The sequence below is a fragment of the Felis catus genome, chromosome B4 (assembly GCF_018350175.1).
Source record: "Felis catus isolate Fca126 chromosome B4, F.catus_Fca126_mat1.0, whole genome shotgun sequence".
NCBI lineage: Eukaryota > Metazoa > Chordata > Mammalia > Carnivora > Felidae > Felis > Felis catus.
The window spans coordinates 74,952,715-74,974,608 of NC_058374.1; the positions used below are offsets into that span (position 1 = coordinate 74,952,715).

Here is a 21,894-nt window from a genome sequence, read left to right on the forward strand (position 1 = left end):
ATGTCGAAGACTGAAAACGACGTACCCGCTGACAGTAACCCTTCCCAGCCAGGGAGATGCTGCAGCGTCTCAGTGATGTCCTTCCCAAGCAAAAGCATAAACATTGGAAGCCAGCAGCACGTAGTGGTGCAGGTACAGTGAAGCAGCCTGCACAGGCTGACTCTAAGTGCTGTGATCTACCTGGCTGCCTGTTTAACCAAGAACAGCCCAACACCTACTCCCCAAAGCTTGTTCTAAGCAGCAGCATCAACCAGTTTGAGAATAAAGCAGGGCCCAGACAGTTCATGAACATCAATGAGGGGATGGTGAACTGGAGAATCTCACGCCTTGTCTGAGGAGTGAGCCTCCCCTGCGTTCCAAACTCAAAAGATTTTTGCCATGCAGGAATGTGTCCCCCACCTTCTGCCACTCTGCTGTGGTGAGGTTGTTCAATTTTTCCAAAGAAGCTGATACCCAGTTGTTTTAAACAAGTGAATCCTCCAAGTTGCAAATATTGGCAACATTAAAAAAAAAATCATTTTGAAAGCAGGCAACATTCAGCCTTGTAAGCCACCAATTCTATACTCTAGATTAAAGAAAGGGCTGCTTTGGTCGGGATTAAAGGCTGCTTTGATCATTGACAGCTCTATGGAAGAAGGGTTTAGGGGTAGCTCTCTGATTGGGAGGGGTTCTGGGGAGTTGACTTGAAGCTGTAGCTACATATTAACTACATTGCTTTTAATTCATAGATTTACTTAGGAAAGCTTGAAGGAGGCTAGCCGCCCCCCCCCCCCCCCCCCCCCCGCAAGCTGCTCTAAAGCATTTGATCAAATTCAGTGAATGGAAACAGTTTGATTCTGTGCCCATTGCTTCTAAACCAGAAATTTGTATTAGGGCTCTAGAGACTGTTAAATCTCCAAACACAAGGGCAAGAGATACCTGTGTTGGTGCTAATCACAAATGGGGAAGTTCATCCTGTGAACCTAAACCCTTCCTGGCCACCAGCAGGGAAGATCATAGAAAAATCAAGCCACTACATGTGTTGTCAAACCTAACCTCGGTTCAGTTAGTACCTCTCAAACTCCCATCCCTATGTCTAGAACTGTGTGACTCACATTAATACCCCAATGGTATATTCTCCCCCAAATCCCCTTGAATCCTACTTAGCTGGGGAATTAATGAGGTGAGAGTCAGATGTGTAATAAATTCCACTGCATCATGCAGTGGGCCCAGGTGTGCTAAGTCTCCCTGTGTCTAGATCCAGTAAAGTGATGCTCTGCTTGGCACCATCCATAGCTTTCTCTAAGTGGAGAATGAGCTTCAGACAACTGACCTATTGAGGGAATGGTGACTGCAGGCTGCTTTTGTTCAATGTCATATACTACCCAGGATGGTGGAGTACATCCTGTACCCAGAGTACAGAAGGTCTAGCTTTTGTCCTGGCTCTGAGACTGATAGTTATTTCATTCCATTTCATTGGGCATCCGTTTTCTCATTGTGAGAGCATTGGCTGAAATCATTTCTGAATATCCTTCCATTTCTATAATTCCGAATCTATTTAATTCCAAAGCAAAAGTTCCTGCTTCCAAAATTTTTTACTTTCATCAAACGAGTACAGTTTTATGACTATCATAATACTACTATGTTAATGGGACCTTTGAAGTCTTAATTATAGGATGCCAAAGTCTACATAGTTTCCATTCCATTTTTGCTTCTTCTGTTGCCTCCTTTCTAAAGCAAGGTAAAGACAGTGCTGTTTCCAAGCTTCCAATTTTTAAATGTCATTGGTATTATATAATGTTCAAGCATACTGAAAAAACTGGAGAGAATAGTATGATGAACTCCTATCCATCATCTATATTTAACACAGTAACATTTCGCCAATTATTTTAAATCATTTTTTTCTTTGTTGTTTTGTTCAGCTTTAGGGTTTTTAGTTAAGCCATTCAGATAATATCCACACTTCTCACAGTTTGGGGGGAAGTTTTGATTTGACATCCCATAAGTTTTCTAAAAATTGAACTATCTCGTGTTTATTTATCCATTTCTTCCTTGAAAAATATGAATTTTTCCCTGTGTTGTCTCATTTCTCAAAATTTCTTCACTGGTAAATTTTGAGGTGTATAAACTCTGCGAAACTCCCAACATCTTATAAATATAGAATTATTTGTCTCCCAGGGAGACTCGCATAGGCCATCTATGCAGATTATTTCATAATGTTTCTGAGAATCCACTGCACAGCCAAAGGAAGTTTCAGGTCCATTCATTCATACATTTATCAAACATTTGCCGGCACCTATGTTGTTCCAGGCTCAGGGCTCACAGTGCAGGGAAGACAGTGATGGAGAAACACATTCCCTTATTTTCAGGGGTTGGATATAGATTTGCAAACAGTCAGTTGCAATTCAGGATAATAATTTCAATAAAGTTTTCACGTGCAAAGTCAATGGTGAAGAACAGTTCTACTTCAGAGTAAGGTCAAAAGAATAGTAGAGGGGAAGGGTCTGTGAAGATGTTTCTTGAGGAACAATTTGTTTCTGCTTGAGGAACAATTTGCTTCTTCAATTTGTTCCCACTCCCTTCCCACCCAGAGGGAGACATAGTGCTGGTGCTGCATCCTTGTCCTCCAGCCCAGAGAGGGATTTCTGTGGGACCAGAGAGCTTGGCACCTGTTTCCCACAGTTGTGAAACACAGTGGCCTGCACCAGCTCTTGCCTAAAATTTAAAGGCAGTAGCCACAAAACGGAGGTGGCTGCAGTGGGATCTGCAGCACTCCCAGATTCAATAGCAGTGACGAATGTGTGAATGTTTCCAAGACCAGATATGGGCCATACAGAAGACAGTCAGCATGGTGTTGCCTTTGGTTTACTCAAAAAGGGTTGTCTAGAGGTGTGGAGAGACCCAGTGACCAGAAGTTAGAGGTGAACAAACATAGGAATCCTAGAATACACAGAAGATGTCAGAGGCAACCATCTGCATCTATTTAGGCCAAAGAGACTGGAGTGAGAGGTCTCTGATGAGAGCAATCTGCAAAGAACCTTTAAAGTACCCTACAGGAAAATTTCAACTTAAATCATCTGCCTGACCCAGGTAGTACAGATCTGTCATATCCCTGAGCTGTCTTGCTTCCCACTTGTACACAGCAAGTCAAACAGCAGCTAGCTGGGGTGGGGGGGGAGGTAAGTTAAGGAGAAAGCTGAAGGCAGGCAGCCACCAGCCACAAGAAGCCTTATGTGGGGGAAGGGGGAGGAGAAGTCTTAAACTAGTGCTTAGAATGAAGACTGAAGTATTTGATTGCCATCTTGGACTGGAAACATTCTAAATACCAAATCAAGACTCTTTCTTGACTTAAAGTGACTTACTTAAAGGATTGTCAGTTATCAAAGAACGAACCAAAAAGTCAGGGAATCTGCCCAATTTTCCATTCAGGGAAAATTGCAGGGGAAGATTATCCCTTCCCCGTATCTTTAAAAGATGGTAAAAGCCAAAAACCAAGATGGCATTTTGATCACATCCGTGAATTTTGCATTCAACATTCCAGCTCCATCCCTATACATTTTAGTTTGTTATTTGTGATCTTCATGCTTTGATTACAAATGAGTTGTTTTTTGCTTGTTTTAAATGTGTTGTGTGTCTCTCATACGACTTTTAGGTCATTATGTTGTCTTCTCTTCCCTGCTAATTCCAGTCCTGCTCTCAAGAAGTGTTCATTAGATGGTGTTGATTGACAGTACAACTAGTGTTCCTATTTTCAGACCTTGGCATAAACGTAACTAGAAATTTGATAATGCTGTTTTGCTTGTAACGATTGATGCCATTGCTGTTCAACATGTATTAGCGTCCGGTATCTGGGTAGGTGCCATTGAAGTGTCCCAGGTTACAGATCTGGGTGTCTTACTTTTTGAGTTTGGCGGCTACCTAACAGGCACAGGCTTTTGTGCAACTCCTTTTCTTGGAGTGAAAAACTCCTCTCTTCACCTGCTGGCTCCAAACGTTTTCCTGATTTTGAGTGCTATCCTCTAGAGTGACAGTGTGCTGGGGGAGAGGAATTCTGTCTTGCAGCTTCTGTAAGTGGTAACCTAAAGCCTTTCACAACAGTTTTCTGGCTTCTGGCCAGAGCTTATCTCTTCCTCTTCTGTCTGAAAAGGACTCATCTTTCTTCAGGGGCCACTCAGCTAATGTTGATGCAAAGTTTTCCTGACATGCTTCCTAGAGAAAGGTGACTTAAGTAAGAAGTAATTTCTTCAAATGAGCTTTTGTCACCAAAGTGGGGGAGGGGGTGGGGAAGAGGAGGAGAACCAAAACGAAGTTTGTGATATCCTAAGAGCCAAGGAGAGAGAAGGGATCAGTCAAAATTAACAAAGTAGGGTAAGAAAAAATAAGATCTAAGTGTCAGACTAGTTAGGAAAAATAGTGTTGCTTCATTAATATAATAGTGTTTTTCTCTTTACTTTGAATTTCTTCAGTTTTGAGAGCTATTGTTTATTGCATATCTCTTATTTTAGAGACATCATAATCTGCAAATGCCATAGGGACTAAGTTTCCAGTTCTGACAGTAGTCCTAGTTACTTTGCTTGTCTAAGCAATTTACATTACCTAAATCTCAGTTTACTCATCTGTACAGGCAAGAGTAACAACACTTACCCCAAGAGTTAATTTCACAAAACATAGATCACATTTGTGAAAGGTGGTTTTGTAAGCTATATAAATGTTGGTTCTTATCTATGTCATCTTTGTAATATTTTGTATTTGTCTAGTTCTCCCAGTTGCACCATAAACGCCTCTAAGGCACAGATGTAGATTTCCTGCACTCACTGCTCCCTTCCCCACAGCAGACAGTAGGTATTGGATAAATGTAAACAGGATTGAACTAAAGTGAACTGACCTCCCAAAGACAGGAATAGTAGAATGCCTCTATGTACTGGTGCTTGATCCCGAGAAAGATGTCAGAAGTTACATTTAAAGAGAAATTTGAAAAGGAACTTTGGAAATAGAGCAAAGGAAAAAAAAAGTTCAGAGAAATATAAGCCTCCTGAAGCTTTTTATACACTTAAACCTTGTCCAAGAGAAAGTAGTTCAGCAGAGAAAAGAACCGAATTAATGTGCAGCAGGGGTAGTCTCCCAAGACATGTCATCAGGATTAAACAAGGACTTCTTTCAGAATCTGCTCAGAGGCAGACAGGCTCCCAATATTCACACTGTTCTTTTATTTTTTCCCTTTAACTTTCCCCAAAGGCTCAGGGAAATTTACAAATAACTACTTTTTGAAAATTACTTTGGCCTTATAGGTTACCAATATTTTACACTATCAGAATAATTTTAAGACATTTTGAGACTTCACAGAGAAAGAACGCTTGAGGGATTTGGAAGGGGGGAATGCAGTAAAAATACAAATAACAATGTTAATGATAATATATAAATTAGATATACATAGATATTATTTTTCCAAGAATGTGATCAGTTACAGCTAAATCACCTAGCAAACCAAGACTGGAATAGACAACTAGCAGGAGAGATTTTAAGATTGTTTAAGGAAGGGAAATTAACACAGGAAATGCTCACTCTTATGGTACCACTGGGTGGTCCAAACTGATCTGGAGAGTTCTACTAGCAAGGAATGATTGGATTCTCTGAATCAATTTCAGGGATTTAAGAAGCTTACTAACTGTTAACTTCATGATTTTGTGCTCTCTTGAGGTCCATGCTATTTCTAGTAGGAGTAGGTCTCCCCCTAGAGGAGAAATAGAGAATTTGTTCCTTCAGGCTTCTTGCTCAGCGTTCAGCAAGTAGTTCTGTGTTCATTCATGCACCATTCAACCATTCATTCAATAAATACTTATTAAATTCTATTAATGTGCTGTTCCTTATTATAGATTCTTTTTTTTTTAATTTTTTTTTCAACGTTTATTTATTTTTGGGACAGAGAGAGACAGAGCATGAACGGGGGAGGGGCAGAGAGAGAGGGAGACACAGAATCGGAAACAAGCTCCAGGCTCTGAGCCATCAGCCCAGAGCCTGACGCGGGGCTCGAACTCACGGACCGCGAGATCGTGACCTGGCTGAAGTCGGATGCGTAACCGACTGCGCCACCCAGGCGCCCCTAGATTCTTAAGATACAATTGAATATAAGATCAACATGGTCCCTGCCTCCAGGGAAACTATAGTTAGTGTCAGAAATAAACATTAGATAAAGAATCACCCAAATGCCTTGACAACGTTCTATAAAGGGAAAGTATGGAGGGTAATATGGTCATTCAATAGAGAGCCTCTATAACACTGGGAGGTAAAGGAAAACTTCCCTGAGCACAGACTTGGAAAATGAATGGATATAACCAGATAAAAGCTATGGATCAGAGGTGAAGGGAGTGGGCACTGCAGCAAATGGACAGGAGTATTTAAAGACTGTGAGAGCAAAAAAGCTTACGGAATTGGAAGAAGAATAAGAAGCCAGAATGATAAGGAGACCAAGGGCACAAGTTGAGGCCAAAAAGGAACAGATGCTCCAAATCAGGCAGGGTCTTGGTGGACATGCTAAGGGTTCTAAACTTTATCCCAAAAGAATAGGAAGCTATTGATAGGTTTTATGCAAGTGACATAATCATGTCTATGTATTTAAAGGATTACCTTGAGTTTCTGATGAAGAATGGATTATAAAAGGGTCAGAGTAAAGACTAAAATAGGAAAAATAGCAATTAAGTGATCTAGGCAAGAAGTGATGGGGACTTGGACTAGAGTGGTGGCCATATAAAGGGAGAAGAGTGAATTTGAAATACTTTAGGTTAGAATTAATAGGGCTGAGTGATTGACTACAAGCTGAAGATGAGAGGGTACAGTTTGCCAACAGTGATTCTTAGATTTTTTCTGTATGCTCCTAGGTGAATTGAGAAGCCATTAACAAAGGTAGGAACTTGAGAGGAAACAGGTGTGTGTGTGTGTGTGTGTGTGTGTTGGGGGGGATCTGATCAAAGGTCAGTTCATGAAATATTTATTAAGGCTCCTACTAACTTTCAGGCAGTGTGTTTGGCACTAGACACTGGAAATTAAAAAGTGGAGGCAAGGGGAGCCTGGGTGGCTCACTCAGTTAAGCGTTGGACTTCAACTCAGGTCATGATCTCGTGGTTTGCAACTTTGAGCCCCACATCAGGCTTTGTGCTGACAGCTCAGAGCCTGGAGCCTGCTTAGGATTCTATGTCTCCCTTTCTCTGCCCCGCCCCCACTTGGTCTCTCTCTCAAAATTAAATAAACATTAAAAAATTTTTTTTAAATGGAGGCAATACAGGACTCCTGCCACAAGAAACTTTTGACTAATGGAAGATAATGATAATATTAATGAATTATTTCAGTATTATGCAGCTATGCAAGAATAAATGCCACCCAATAGAAGCCCAGAAAAGGGACAATTTAGCACAACCTGGAGGGCCCAGAGAAGACTTTTTAGAGAAGATTATAACTGAACAGAGCCTTAAAGGATTAGGGGTAAGTAAGGTAAAGAAAGGTGGACTTTTTTTTTTTTTTTCCTCCCGGAAAAAGAAGGAATTGATTCAGCCATCTGCTGAAAACAATTCAAATACTGGATAGAATATTTTTTTTAAAATCTCCTTAAAAAGTATCCAAGATGTTTCAAATAGGATTCTTTAAAGAATTATAATCCCAACTCCATTCCAAAGCACAGTAAAAGGACCACTTCAAAAATTCTTTAATGAAATAAATATAACATTGAAACCAAAATCTGATGAAGGTTATACAAAATATAAAGCTACAGACCAAAAAAAAAAAAAAAGCTACAGACCAATCAATGCAAAAAAAAATATTGGCAAATGGAATCAAACAGCACAATATGTCATGACCAAGTGGAAATTGTTTTAGGAAAGCAAAAATGTTTCAATGTTAAAAAATACATTAATACATTTATTAATATTATTATATATAAGAAGAAAGGTCTTGTGATCATCTCCATAGATTCTGGAAAAATATATGAGAAAATTCAAGGTGTATTTCTAATAAAACTAATTTTGAAAAGAGGAACAAAAGAGTTTTTTCCTAATATCATAAAGCATCTTGCTTACCAGCATCTTATTATTTTTATGGGAAAACACAGGAGGCATTTCTGCTCATGTTTGAAACAAAACAAGGATGCCCACTGTTACTATAACATCTAACATGGGGTTGGAGGTGTTTGCCACAGCACTGATACAGAGGAAACAATTAGATGTATGAGAATTGCAGATAATGTGACAGTGTGTCCAGAAAATGAAAGCGAAGCAATGGGAGAACTACTGTAAATAAAAAGATGATCCAGTAAGGTAGCAGGATAAAAGAGCAATTTACAGAAGTTGGTAGGCATCATACATACAGGGAAGAACCAGTAGAAAATAACGTAGAAGTGGGGCACCTGGGTGGCTCAGAGGGTCAAGCGCCGGACTAGATTTCAGCTCAGGTCCTGATCTCGCGGTTTGTGCGGTGTTCGAGCCCCACATCAGGCTTTACGCTGGCAGTATGGAGCCTGCTTGGGAGATTCTTTCTCTCCTTCTCTCTGCCCCTCCCAGCTTTCTCTCTTTCTCAAAGTAAATAAATAAACTCAAAGAGAGAGAGAGAGAGAGACAATAACGTAGAAGAGAACTTCCCCATCCCATTTGCAATAGCAGCCATAATTACAAGATTCCTAGGAATAAAGTTAATAAGAAATATGTAAAAACCAGTGAGGGAAACGTTATAATACTCCCCCCGAACACAAAAGTAGACTTTAACAAATGAAAGACATACCTTAATTTGCAAATTTAATATAATTCCAATAAAAATTCTAACAAGTTTTTTTTTTTAGTTAGATAAATCAATTCTTAAGTTCATATGAAACTTTTTAAATAAACAAGTTTATCTTTGTATAAACAAAACTTGCCAGGAAAAAGCCCTGAAAAGAACAGCAATGAGGAGGGGCCAGTCCTACCAGACGTTTGAAATACAATGAAGCGTTCATAATTAAAAGTGTAGAACTGGTACATGAATAGAAAGATACACTACTGAAACATGATAGAAATCCAGTAATAAAGGAATTTAATATATGATAAAGATATTGCAAAACAATGAAGAAATGGACTTTGTGATAAATGCTGCTGAGACATCCAGGTACCATTTGGACACAGGTAAAATTGGATTCATAGCTTATACTGCACAGTAAGATAAACTCCACGTGGATTAGTTAACCAAACCAAACAAAAATGGAAACCTTAAAAATAATAGAAGAAAACATGAGTAGGAAAGCATTTCTGTGTCTCAAAATCTGGAATCAATAAAAGACATAAATTCTGTTACATAAATATTTTTTAAAAATTGCATGACTCAAATACCACATGTAAGGCCAAAGACAAAGGTTTCACTGGACAAAATATTTGCATCTTAAGCCATGGGAAAAAGTTAATCTGACATATAAAGAACTCCTAGAAATAAAAAGACATAAATCATGTATTTTCCACATATACATAGATACTAAGACACAAACATAGCTAACAAATTCATGCAAGTGTCCCTTAAAGTAGTAAAACATACTCCACTCATTCAAAAAAAGAAAAGCAAATCACATTACACTGAGGTAGCATTTCTTACCGTGTTGGCACTAATCCAAAAGTTTGAGAACACACTGTTGCCGAAGGACAGGGGAAAGAGACACACTGATATGCCACCGTTGAAAGTGTAGAATGATTTAGCCCTCAAGGAAGGGAATTTGGTACTATCTAGCAAAATTACAAATAGATGCATTCACCCTTTAACCCAGCAAGCACATTTTCTAGGAATCTATTCTAAAAGTACACCTGTACAAATTTGGAATGATACATGCACAAGGTTATTCACTGTGGCATTATTTTTAATGGCAAAAGACTATAAATATCCCAAATGCCATTAAGAGAGAGGAACTGAATAGGTAAATAAATTATAGTACATAGTAGACATAGTCATACAGACTATGGAATATTTCTTTGCATTGCTATGAAATGATCATCACAATACATTATGTGAGGCAAGGTGAAGAGCAGTATATGTCGTAGCTACTTTTTTTTTTTAATATATGAAATTTATTGTCAAATTGGTTTCCATACAACACCCAGTGCTCATCCCAAAAGGTGCCCTCCTCAATACCCATCACCCACCCACCCTTCCCTCCCACCCCCCATCAGCCCTCAGTTTGTTCTCAGTTTTTAAGAGTCTCTTATGCTTTGGCTCCCTCCCTCTCTAACCTTTCTTTTTTTTTTTTTTTCCTTCCCCTCCCCCATGGGTTCCTGTTAAGTTTCTCAGGATTCACGTAAGAGTGAACACATATGGTATCTGTCTTTCTCTGTATGGCTTATTTCACTTAGCATCACACTCTCCAGTTCCATCCATGTTTGTCATAGCTACTTCTTATATAAAATTAGACATTAAAGAATAATCCAGAAATGAATAACAATGGTTACTTATAGGTGGGTGGAGATGGGGAACCAGGATCAGGGGTAGGATTAGAAGAGAGACTCCTCTGAGTAAACCTTTTGATATAGTTTTGACTTTAGAATCATGTAATTATTTTACATATTCAAAAAGTAAATTAAGTCAAAAAGAGGGGGAAAAAAGGGCAATCCCTGAAACTGAAAACAAATTAAGTAAACCTAAGTGTGTGATTGGTAACACACACACACACACACACAAAAGATTTCTTTCAAATGACCTTTGAATGCAAGACTTTGTCCTTCCTTGGTGGAATATATCCTAATAACAAAACAAACTGTGAAGAATCCTAAACATTCTGTAACTTTATTGTTAATACTAATATTGGTATCATGAAACATTTTATGTACAGTATGAGAACGCAAATAAAAATAAGTTCAGTGTAAGAAGTAATAAAAATGTAAATCAAATAAGTTAAAAATTGAGTGTTCAAATTAAATCTGTAAGCCATAGATATTCTGAAGAAGGCAATAATCTTACTGAAGAATAACAAGCTGAATGACTTAGAGCTATGGATGAATCTTTGAGTGACGGATCGCAGACATCTTCCGTGGGCCAAACCTCACGATTCCTCAGACAACTCCTGTGAAGCTGATGACATATAGTGCCCTGATACTGAAAATTAGATTGTTCTTAATTCTGAGCATTACAGAATTACAGTTATAAGGGATCGGACACTTGGAAGTTAAGGAGTATCATCATTTATGAAGAAAATTGTTTAATACTTTCAAATATTTTAGCTTCTGGCCAAGGGAAATGTGAAGAGAACATTTTTCACAGATGGGCTCCATGTAAAAGAAAGGGGCAGGGGCATTTAATAAACTTATATCTGGATTGCCTGCAAGCATTGATGTGCATCTGAGTGTAAGGCAGACCTCACAATATACCTGTTTGGAAAAGAAATAGGGATGCACATTATAGAATTTCACCAGTGGTTTTGATGGAAATTTCAAGAACTAGTACGTTCTCTACATGAACGAATTAAGGCCTTTATCTCAAGTGCTACCATTCTCTGAGCACCCAAATTTTCACCTGTTCGGTGGAAACGAGGTTTAAGATTCAGTAGATATTCTTAGAAATATTTCATAAAGTTAAATACATTCTTTTGCATTCTTATACAAATTCTTCTTTTTTTTTAGAATAGAAAAAGGAGCAAGCTAACTAAAGGCGACTTTAGGCTGCCTTCTAGAAATGTTTCAAACATTATGGATTGTGTTTGTTGGCTTAAAGGTCAACTGTAGAGAAGGGTTTGGGCACTGCTTTGAAGGCCTTGTTTTCAGAGAAATTGATAGCGGACATGCCAGAAAGTGGGTCCACTTATGGATTCCATCTAACCAGACAAAAAATAGTATCCCTGTTTAATGCATTTTAAAGAATTTCTACAAGGGTAAAGGAAATGGCAAACTTCGGGAGCTGGTTACAAAATATTCGTTACAGAAATGAGTTGAAATGTGCCTGTTTCTGGACATTGGGGGCCAAAGAGCGGAATGGTAATGACAGTTTGAAATCAAACTTGTTACACAAAGCCACTTCTATGAAAGGAGAATTATACTGTTTAAGTAAATAGTTTTATTTTGTGGTTTATTGAATTTAAATATGTAAAATGTTACTGTGAGTCAAGTAATACCGTGATAATGTGACGCAAATTTTCAAATGTAATATTGAACAAAATCATAATTATCAAATTTAAAATTTTTAAAATTTTGGGCATCTGGGTGGCTCAGTCGGTTAAGAGTCCGACTTCGGCTCAGGTCACAATCTCATGGTTTGTGGGTTTGAGCCCCGCATCAGGCTCTGTGCTGACAGCTCAGAGCCTGGAGCCTGCTTTGGATTCTGTGGCTCTCTCAATCTCTCTCTGCCCCTCCCCCCCTCACACTTTGTCTCTGTCTTGCTCTCTCTCTCTCAAAACTAAATAAATATTAAAGACATTTTTTAACGTTTATTTATTTTTGAGACAGAGAGAGATAGAGCATGAACGGGGGAGGGTCAGAGAGAGAGGGAGACACAGAATCTGAAACAGGCTCCAGGCTCTGAGCTGTCAGCACAGAGCCCGACACGGGGCTCAAAGCCACGAAATGCGAGGTCGTGACCTGAGCTGAAGTCGGATGCTTAGCCGACTGAGCCACCCAGGCGCCCCTAAAGACATTTTTTAAAAATAAATAAAAGTTGTTTAATTTTACAGGAGGAATATGGCAAATTATAGACTACAGAGGAAAAGATTAGAGAACTTGAAGACACAGAAATAGAAACTATTTAAAATGAAATACAGAGAGAAAAAAGGCTGAAAAAGAAAGGGTCAGAGCAAAAGTGATCTCTGAGATGTATCAAGCAGTTTAACATATATGCAACTGAAGTTTCAGGAGTTGAGGGCTAAAATTATATTTAAATAAAACTTAAAGGCTAAAAAATTTCCAAATTTGAAAGCGCATGAAATCCAGGTAGAGTGAACTTAAACAAAACATGCCAAGGTACATATTAATCAAACTGCTAACAACCAAGGGTAAGGAAAAAATTTCTAAAAGCAGGCAGATAAAAAAGATGTATTACATATAGAGCAAGGGTTGGCAAATTATGCCCCGTGGGACAAATCTGGCCCATCTCTTGTTTCTGTAAGTAAAGTTTATTTGGAACACAGCCCCACACACTCATTTATGTATTTGCTATGGCTGCTTTGTGCTACAATGGCAGAGTTGAGTAGTTGCAGTGGTCTGAAAGGCTTTTGTGGTTTGCAAAGCTTAAAAGATTTACTATCTGGCCCTTTACAGAAAAGTTTGCCATTCTGCTACAGAAGAACAAAGAAAATAATGCCAGCATATTTCTTATAAAAGCTATGCAAGGCAGAGGACAAGGCCAACCCAGAAGTTTTTATTCAACAAAAATATCTTTCAAAAACAAACGTAAAATAGAGCATTTTAAACAAACAGAAGATGAAATACAAAATAAAATATAAAAAATATTTCCCACATATGAGTCTCTTGGAAAGATGTGACTAATGTAAAAATAATAAAAATGTACCTGATATTTTAGCATATGTACAAGTAATAGATATAACAACAAAAACACAGGATATAAAGGAGGAAATGAAAATATGTTGTGAGGTGCTTAACACTATTTCAAGGCTGACTGTAATAAAGTGCAGGCTTATATTATAAACTCTATAGCTCCACTGTCCAATACAGTAGCTACTTGCCACATGTGGCTATTAAAATTAAAATTAAAATTTGATAGAATTAAAAATTTAGTTCCTTAGTCACACTAGCCACACTTGAAGTGTTCAATATCTACATGTGGCTAGTAGTTACCATACTGAACAGTGAAAATATGGAACAATTCCATCATCACAGAAAATTCTATTGGAAAGAACTGTTCTAAAGCAATACTAGCAGCAAAGCAAAAGAGAAAAAGAGAAAGAAAAGAGGAGAGTTATTAAGTCAGTATTGAAGGTAAAAAGGAATCATTTTAAAATTCAAGTAATGTAAACATTGGAATGGAAATAAGAAGAAAGAAACAAAGAACAGATGGGGCAAACAGAAAACAAACAGCAAGATGAGAGATTGAAAACCAATCTTATCATAATTGTAGTAAATGTAAGTAGTCTAAATGTCCTAATTAAAGGGTAGAGATGGTCAGTTTAGATAAAAAGTAAGACCTAAGTATATTCTAAACATAAAGGCATACATATGACAAAAGAAAAAAATGGAAAAGATATGCCAGGCAAATGCTAATTTAAAAAGCTGAAATGGCTTTATTAATAGAGATTAAGTAAATATTAGAGCAATGGATATTACCAGGAATAAAGAAAAGCCACTTCATAATGGTAAAGTGGTCAGTTTAGCAAAAGAACATAACAATCATCACTTAATAAAGAGTTTCAAAATATAGGAAGTAAGATCTAATAGACATTAGAAATAGTTAAGTCTACAAATATAGTTTAAACCAAATATTAATTGTATTGATATTAAATATAATTAGACCAAATGCTTTAGATAAAAGACAAAGGCTGTCAAAATGGATAAAAAGCAAAACAAAACAAAACCTCATTATATTCTACCTACCAGAAAAATACCTAAAACTTATGGAAACATTGGGGTATCAGGGTGGCTCGGTCAGTTGAGCATCTGATTCTTGATTTCAGCTCAGATTATGATCTCATGGTTCGTGAGATCAAGCCCCATGTGGGGCTCTGCTGACAGCATGGAGTCTACTTGGGAATCTCTTTCTCCCTCTCTCTGCCCCTTACCTACTTGTCCTCCCTCTCTCAAAACAAACAAACAAACAAACAAACAAACAAACAAACAAATAAAAAACTTAAGGAAACAGGTTGAAAGTAGATGAATGGAAAAGGATACATCATGCACCCCATTCAAAAGAAAGTGGGTGCAACTCTTATTAATGTCAGTCAAAATTGACTTTAAGGCAAAAAACATTATTAGTGAACAAGAAAACCATCTAATAATGAAAATGATTCAATTCACTAGGAAATTATGGCAATTAAAAAATTTAGATTACACTTATAGCATCAGAATATATAAAGAAAAAATTATCAGTCATCAGAAGGTAAATTCAGAAATATAGTGGAAGATTATAATAACCCCTTTTTAGTAACTTGTAATATAAGTAGCAAAATAACTTAGGATATAGAAAATTTTTATAAACACTTTATAAATCTCTTTAAAAATTTGTACTAATGTATATATCTAAAACTTGCATCCAGCAAATGCAAAACACATATTCTTTCATGATGTATGTACATAGTGATTATAAATAAAAATTTCTCTATTAGGCAAATTTCAACAATTTTTGGAAGGTTCATATTGTATAGAAAGTATTCTTCAACTACAATTAATTTAAGCTATTAATAACAAAAAAGACAATTAGAAAAGTCTCATGTTTGGAAATTAAGAAATATTGATTCATTCAACAATTATGTAATGCATGCTTACTATGAGCCAGGTACTGTTCTAGGCACCTGGGATTATATCAGAGAGAAGGTAATAATTAAAAGTCTGACACACCAAGGGTTGGAGAAAATATGGGGTAATGAGAACTCTTACTGTGTTGGTGGAGTGTAAATTATGACAACCATGTTTGAAAGCAATTTGATATTTTCCAGTAGAGCTGAAGATAAGCATATTCTATGATCAGCAAGTCCATCCATATGTAAAAACTTTAGAAAAACTTCTATTTTAGGAAAACTTGTTATATGTACCATGAGACATGTACTAGAATATTTATAGCAGTATTGTAGTAATAGTCTTAAACTTGAAAACAACTGAACTATCAATGGTAGAACACAACAGAATACAAATATTTATGCATTGCAGTATGTTCATATAATGGAATACAGTAAAACAATGAAAACAAATGAAGCACAGGTACCCCCCCAAAACTGATGACTTTCACAAATTTAATATTGTGAAAAAGAGGAAAATAAGCAGGACATAAAACAATAAATTGTGTGATTCCATTCATATAAAGTTCAAGAGAACAAATTCATTGTGATTCCATCATATAAAATTCAAAAACAGGCAAAATCACACTATCTTGTTTAGGGTTGTATAAATATGTGACAAACTATGTAGAAAAGTGAAAAATTATTATCATGACAATAAAGATAGTGGGCATCCGTAGGAAGGAGAGAGTCTTGACTCCAGCATGGCAGTGGGGGCTTTGGGGAGGGGAGGGGAGATGATTCCAGTATCTGTTTCTTAGATAGTGATTATACACCTATTACCTTTGTTCATTAAATTGTACAGATATGTTTATTTACTTGTATATATTTGTGTTATATTTCACAACTGATTAAGGTCCAAAACTAAAGGGGAAAAAAGTCAAGGAAGGCATTAAACATGGAGAACAGTATGAATAAAGGTATGGCAGCATGAAAGTGTGCTGGGATATGGGAACCACAAGCAGATGTGTGCATCTAGAAGGTAAACAATGGGGCATACAGTGGTGAAAAATATGAGGTCGGAAGCTATGGGAAGCCTTTGGAACATTTAAGCTGGTCTGCGAACAGGCTCAAATCTGAATTTTAGGCAGATTTTTCTAACTGCTGTGGGGAAGAGAGGGAAGGGAAGTGGCAGAGGCAAGGCTGAGATTGAGGAGCTATACAACCCTCTGGACATCAGATAGCAAGAGCCTGAAGGGTGGTGTTGCTTATAGAAATGGGGAGGAGCTGGGGCGCCTGGGTGGCGCAGTCGGTTAAGCGTCCGACTTCAGCCAGGTCACGATCTCGCGGTCCGTGAGTTCGAGCCCCGCGTCAGGCTCTGGGCTGATGGCTCAGAACCTGGAGCCTGTTTCCGATTCTGTGTCTCCCTCTCTCTCTGGCCCTCCCCCGTTCATGCTCTGTCTCTCTCTGTCCCAAAAATAAATAAATGTTGAAAAAAAAATTAAAAAAAAAAAAAGAAATGGGGAGGAGGAAATGGATTAGAGAAGTGCTTGTGTAGCTTCCGGTAGTCTTTCTATTTTGAAAAACACACAATCACTTCATGGCTCTTTCACTTTGGATTTGTGGTTAAAATGCAGGCAGTAGGGTGCCAAAATATCACAGAGCTGGACTCAAACATATATAAATCTATTTCTTTCCAAGATAAACTCAGACAAGTAAGACTCGCCCAGTTTTCAGGTCCTCCAAGAGATTCAGGCTCCTTCGTCTCAGATATCCATCACTCTCAAGAAGCCCTTTAGGTAGTATAGACATTTTAACGATATTTGTTGTTCCATTCCATGAGCATGAAATGTTTTTCCATTTCTCTGTGTCATCTTCAATTTCTTTCGCAAGTGTCCTATAGCTTTCGGAGTACAGATCTTTTACTTCTTTGGTTAGGTTTATTCTTAGGTATCTTGCAGTTTTTGGTACAATTGCAAATGGGATCGATTCCTTGATTTCTCTTTCTGCTGTTTCGCTATTGGTGTATAGAAATGCAACAGACTTCTGTACATTGATTTGTGTACCCTGAGACTTTACTAAATTCATGTATCAGTTCAACAATTTTTTGGTGGAGTCTTTCAGGTTTTCCATATAATGTATTGTGTCATCTTCAAAAAGTGAAATTTGACTTATTCCTTGCCAATCTGGATGCCTTTTATTTCTTTTTGTTGTCTGATTTTTGAGGCTAGGACTTCCAGCACTATGTTAAATAACAATGGTGAGATTGGACATCCCTGTCTTGTTCCTGACCATAGAGGAAAAGCTCTCAGTTTTTCCCCATTGAGAATGATATTAGCTGTGGGTCTTTTGGATGTGGCTTTTTATGATGTTGAGGTATGTTCCCCCTATCCCTACTTTGTTGAGGGTTGGGTTTTTTTTTTTCCTTTTTAAATCAAGAATGGGTGCTGTGCTTTGTCAAATGCTTTTTCTGCATCTACTGAGAGGACCATATCATTCTTGTCCTCCATTTTATTAATGTGGTATATCATGTTGACTGATTTGCAAATATAGAACCACTCTTGCAGCCCAGGAATAAATACCACTAGATCGTGGTGAATTCTTTTAATGTACTGTTGGATTCGATTTGCTAGAATTTGTTCAGAATTTTTGCATCCATGTTCATCAGGGATATTGGCTTGTAATTCTCCTTTTCACTAGGGTCTTTGTCTGATATTGGAATCAAGGTAATGCTTGGCCTCATAGAATCTACATGTTTAATGCAATCTCTATCAAAATACCACCAGCACTTTTCACAGAGATAGAAAAAACAATCCTAAAATTTATATGGAACCACAAAAGACCCTGAATGGCCAAAGCACTCTTGAAAAAGAAAAAAAACAAAGCTGGAGGCATCACAATTCTGGACTTCAAGCTATATTACAAAACTATGGTCACCAAAACAGTACTGGCACAAAAATAGACATATATATCAATAGAACAGAATAGAAAATCCAGAAATGGACCCACAACTATATGGCCAAGTAATCTTTGATCAAGCAGGAAAGAATATCCAGTGGAAAAAAGACAGTCTCTTCAACAAATGGTGTTGGGAAAACTGGACAGCAAAAGAATGAAACTGGGGCACTTTCTTATACCATACAGAAAAACAAATTCAAAATGGATGAAAGAACTAAACATGAGACAGGAAACCATAAAAATTCTAGAGGAGAAAAAGGCAGCAACTTTTCTGACACTGGCTGTAGCAACTTCCTACTAGACAAGTCTCTGGAGTATTCTGGATTAGTATCCAAAATCTATAAATAACTTACCAAACTCCACACCAACCCTCCCCCCCCCCAAATAATCCAGTTAAGAAATGGGCAGAAAACATGAATAGACATTTTCCCAAAGATATACAGATGGCTAAAAGACACATGAAAAGATACTCAACATCGCTGACCATAAGAGAAATACAAATTGAAACCGCAATGAGATACCACCTCACATCTGTCAGAATTGCTGAAATTAGCACAGGAAACAACAGATGTTGGCAAGGATGCAGAGAAAGAGGAACCCTCTTATACTGTTGGTGGGAATGAAAACTAGTGCAGCCACTCTGGAAAACAGTATGGAGCTTCCTCAAAAAACTAAAATAGAACTACCCTATGACCCAGCAATTGCACTACTAGGTATTACCCAAAGGATACAAAAATACTGATTCAAAGGGGTGCGTGCACCCCAATGTTTATAACAGCATTATCAACAATAGCAAAATTATTGAAAGAACCCAAATGTATATGGATTGATGAATGGATAAAGAAGATGTGGTTGTGTGTGTGTGTGTGTGTGTGTGTAATATAATGGAATATTATTCAGCCATCACAAAGAATGAAATCTTTCCATTTGCAACAATGTGGATGGACCCAGAGTGTATTATGTCAAGTGAAATAAGTCAGTCAGAGAGACAAATACCATATGATTTCACTCATATGTGGAATTTAAAAAATGAAACAGATGAGCATAGGAGAAGGAAAAAACAGAGAGGGAGACAAACCATAAGAGGCTCTTAACTACAGAGAACAAACTGAAGGTTGCTGAAGGTGGGGGGGGGGTGGGCAGGGGATGCTAAATGGGTGGTCGGTTTCAAGGAGGGCACTTGTTGTGATGAACACTGGGTATTAATGCAAGTGGTGAATCACTAAATTCTACTCCTGGAACTAATATTACATTATATGTTAACTAACTAGAATTTATATAAAAACTTAAAACGTGAAAAAAAAGAAAGCAGCCCTTTTAAAAATCTGACTTAAATGCCTCATCCTGTGTCTTGCCCTCACAGTGGATCAGGGAGTGATGCTGCTATCTATTCTCTGTGCTAGTTTGTTTCAGAGTTAAAAATGTACTGAGAAGTTCTTTCTAGCCTTTCCCTCTCTCTCACATCTCTGTTGATTATTTCCTTTCCTCCATTAGACTTTAAATTCAAATTACACCCTGGCATCATCTCGTGCTCCACTCCAAAGAACCTTTCTCGATAAGCACTCTTTCCAATGACGAGAAGGTCCTCCTAAACACTAATAAAAGTCCACAAGTATGAAGTAGAGGAGACTTAGGGGTCTCACAGACCTCATTACAATTAAACATCAGCAATTTCAATGTTCTAATCATGTGAAATTGTGGGCAGTTTATGAGTTATCACACCTGCAGGTGTCTTGAATGGTACTCATTATTTTGCAGAGCAGCAAAAACCACTAGTGCCATTGGTAGGAGGGAACTGATTGTTAGTAATATAAGAAGCAACTGGGAGCAGTTGTGTGATACGGTGATGGATGAACTGAGATAGATAGGAGAACAGATATGTAACTCAGGATCGTACTTTAAGGGAAACTAAGCCCCAGCTTAGTGCATTCAATCTGGCAATCACCAGTGAACTCACATAAAATTTCCCTCTGCTTCTTTAGAGACTTAGACAACATTGTTGAGAAAAGCAAGATCTTATTGAAATTGTTCTCCGTGGGTTGTTTTAGAGACTAACCTCAATTTCTGGAATATTGTTTTTCTCATTCATGTGTGACGTTTCATTTTACTTTGGTTTTACTGTTCTAGAAAGACTGATCCTTAGATCTCCTTTGTTATGTATTTGATCAATGTGGAGAATTTTTGTGTTGGTTTGATTTGGTTTTAGAAGTAGAGCAGGCACAAACAAGAGGGAAAAAAGGCTTACATTTTATTACAGTAAAAAGTATCCTGGGCTAACATTACCCTACGTTACTAGTCTACCAATTCAGGAACTCAAACAGAAGAGAAACACTAGTTTTTAAAGCACAGCAACCCTTCTGTTTATAACACCCCTCTCAGTTAGCTATCAATCTTATAACCAGTAGCTTGGTACTTTTTTGGAGCCTGTCTCCAGTAGATTAAGAGTATAAATCAGGAGCTCTCCTTGACATACAGGATGGGGATACACTGCTTGGCATCATCCCATTCTCAAACAACATTGAGGGGAGGAGAGAGCATGCAGTCCCCCGACCTTGAGTTCCGACCAAAACTTGGCCCCATTATTTTTGAGAGATGGAGAGAGTGGTAGAATATACCACTGGGGGTTCACGTGGGTAGGCAGGTGACATTTCTCATTTCAAAGCCACAAACGCTTGTTTTGCAGGAAGTGGCTACTTCTATGTATCTGATAATAAGTATCTTTGTTCAAAGAAATAAGTCACTAACAGGGCCATTTAATTGGTTGAACATAAGCTACAAATCATGAAAGTAAATGGTTGAAACCAAAACAAACAAACAAACAAACAAACAAAAAACGATGCTGCTCTCGAAGATAAGCCAGAGTTGGAGCTCTGCGGGCTACATGTCCTTAAGGGAGATGTTTTTTTTTCCTAGATGTGGATTCAGCCTTCATTCAATAATCTATTTGACAAGTATTTCTTGAGCTCAGCACACGTGCCAGGCACTATTCTAGGTGTCGGAGATATCACAGCAAACAAAGTCAAACCTCTGCAACAATGGAGCTCACTCCCTCGTGGAAAGGCAATAAACAAACAAACAGGTAAAATACAGTATGATGGATGTTAACTGCTATGGAGCAAAGTAAAGCAAAATGAAAGGACTAGAGAGTTCTGGAGTGAAGGGGATCCTTGCACCTTAAAGAAAACAAAGCAGGCATTGGGCCTGTAAACCGTGAAACTTATGGTTGACCATAGAAGATGGAGCTGTTTTCACGTAAGACTTTTTAAAACAGTGGCTTGAGGGGCTGGGTGGAAAAGGTGGGGAGAGGACCCTTCTCCTCACTTCTGTCTAAGGTCCCGCACTGTTGCAGTACTTTGAGGATGTGGGTCACCTTTTGGGGACCCAGTGTGTGACATCATCACGAATCCCCACATGTGTGCAATGGAATGGAAGCATAGTGCACCCTCACAGTCGCTGCTAGAATGCAATTGGCAATGCCTTGCTTATCCTTGGGATACTACCTCATAGCAAAAAGGAAGTGGTAGAAGCTACCTCTGATACTATTTTAGGGTCTCTGAGAGGCATGGAGAGAGAGCATAACTAGATGTAACAGT

General features: G+C 38.0%; 1 protein-coding gene and 1 pseudogene across 1 annotated transcript in view; one reads left to right on the forward strand and one right to left on the reverse strand.

Moving 5' to 3' along the window:
* ASB8 (ankyrin repeat and SOCS box containing 8) overlaps window positions 1-21,894 on the reverse strand; it is a 32,659-nt gene that overhangs the window by 8,938 nt on the left and 1,827 nt on the right. The window lies entirely within an intron of this gene.
* The window catches only part of LOC123386864, a 26,422-nt pseudogene continuing 4,528 nt past the window's right edge, over window positions 1-21,894 (forward strand).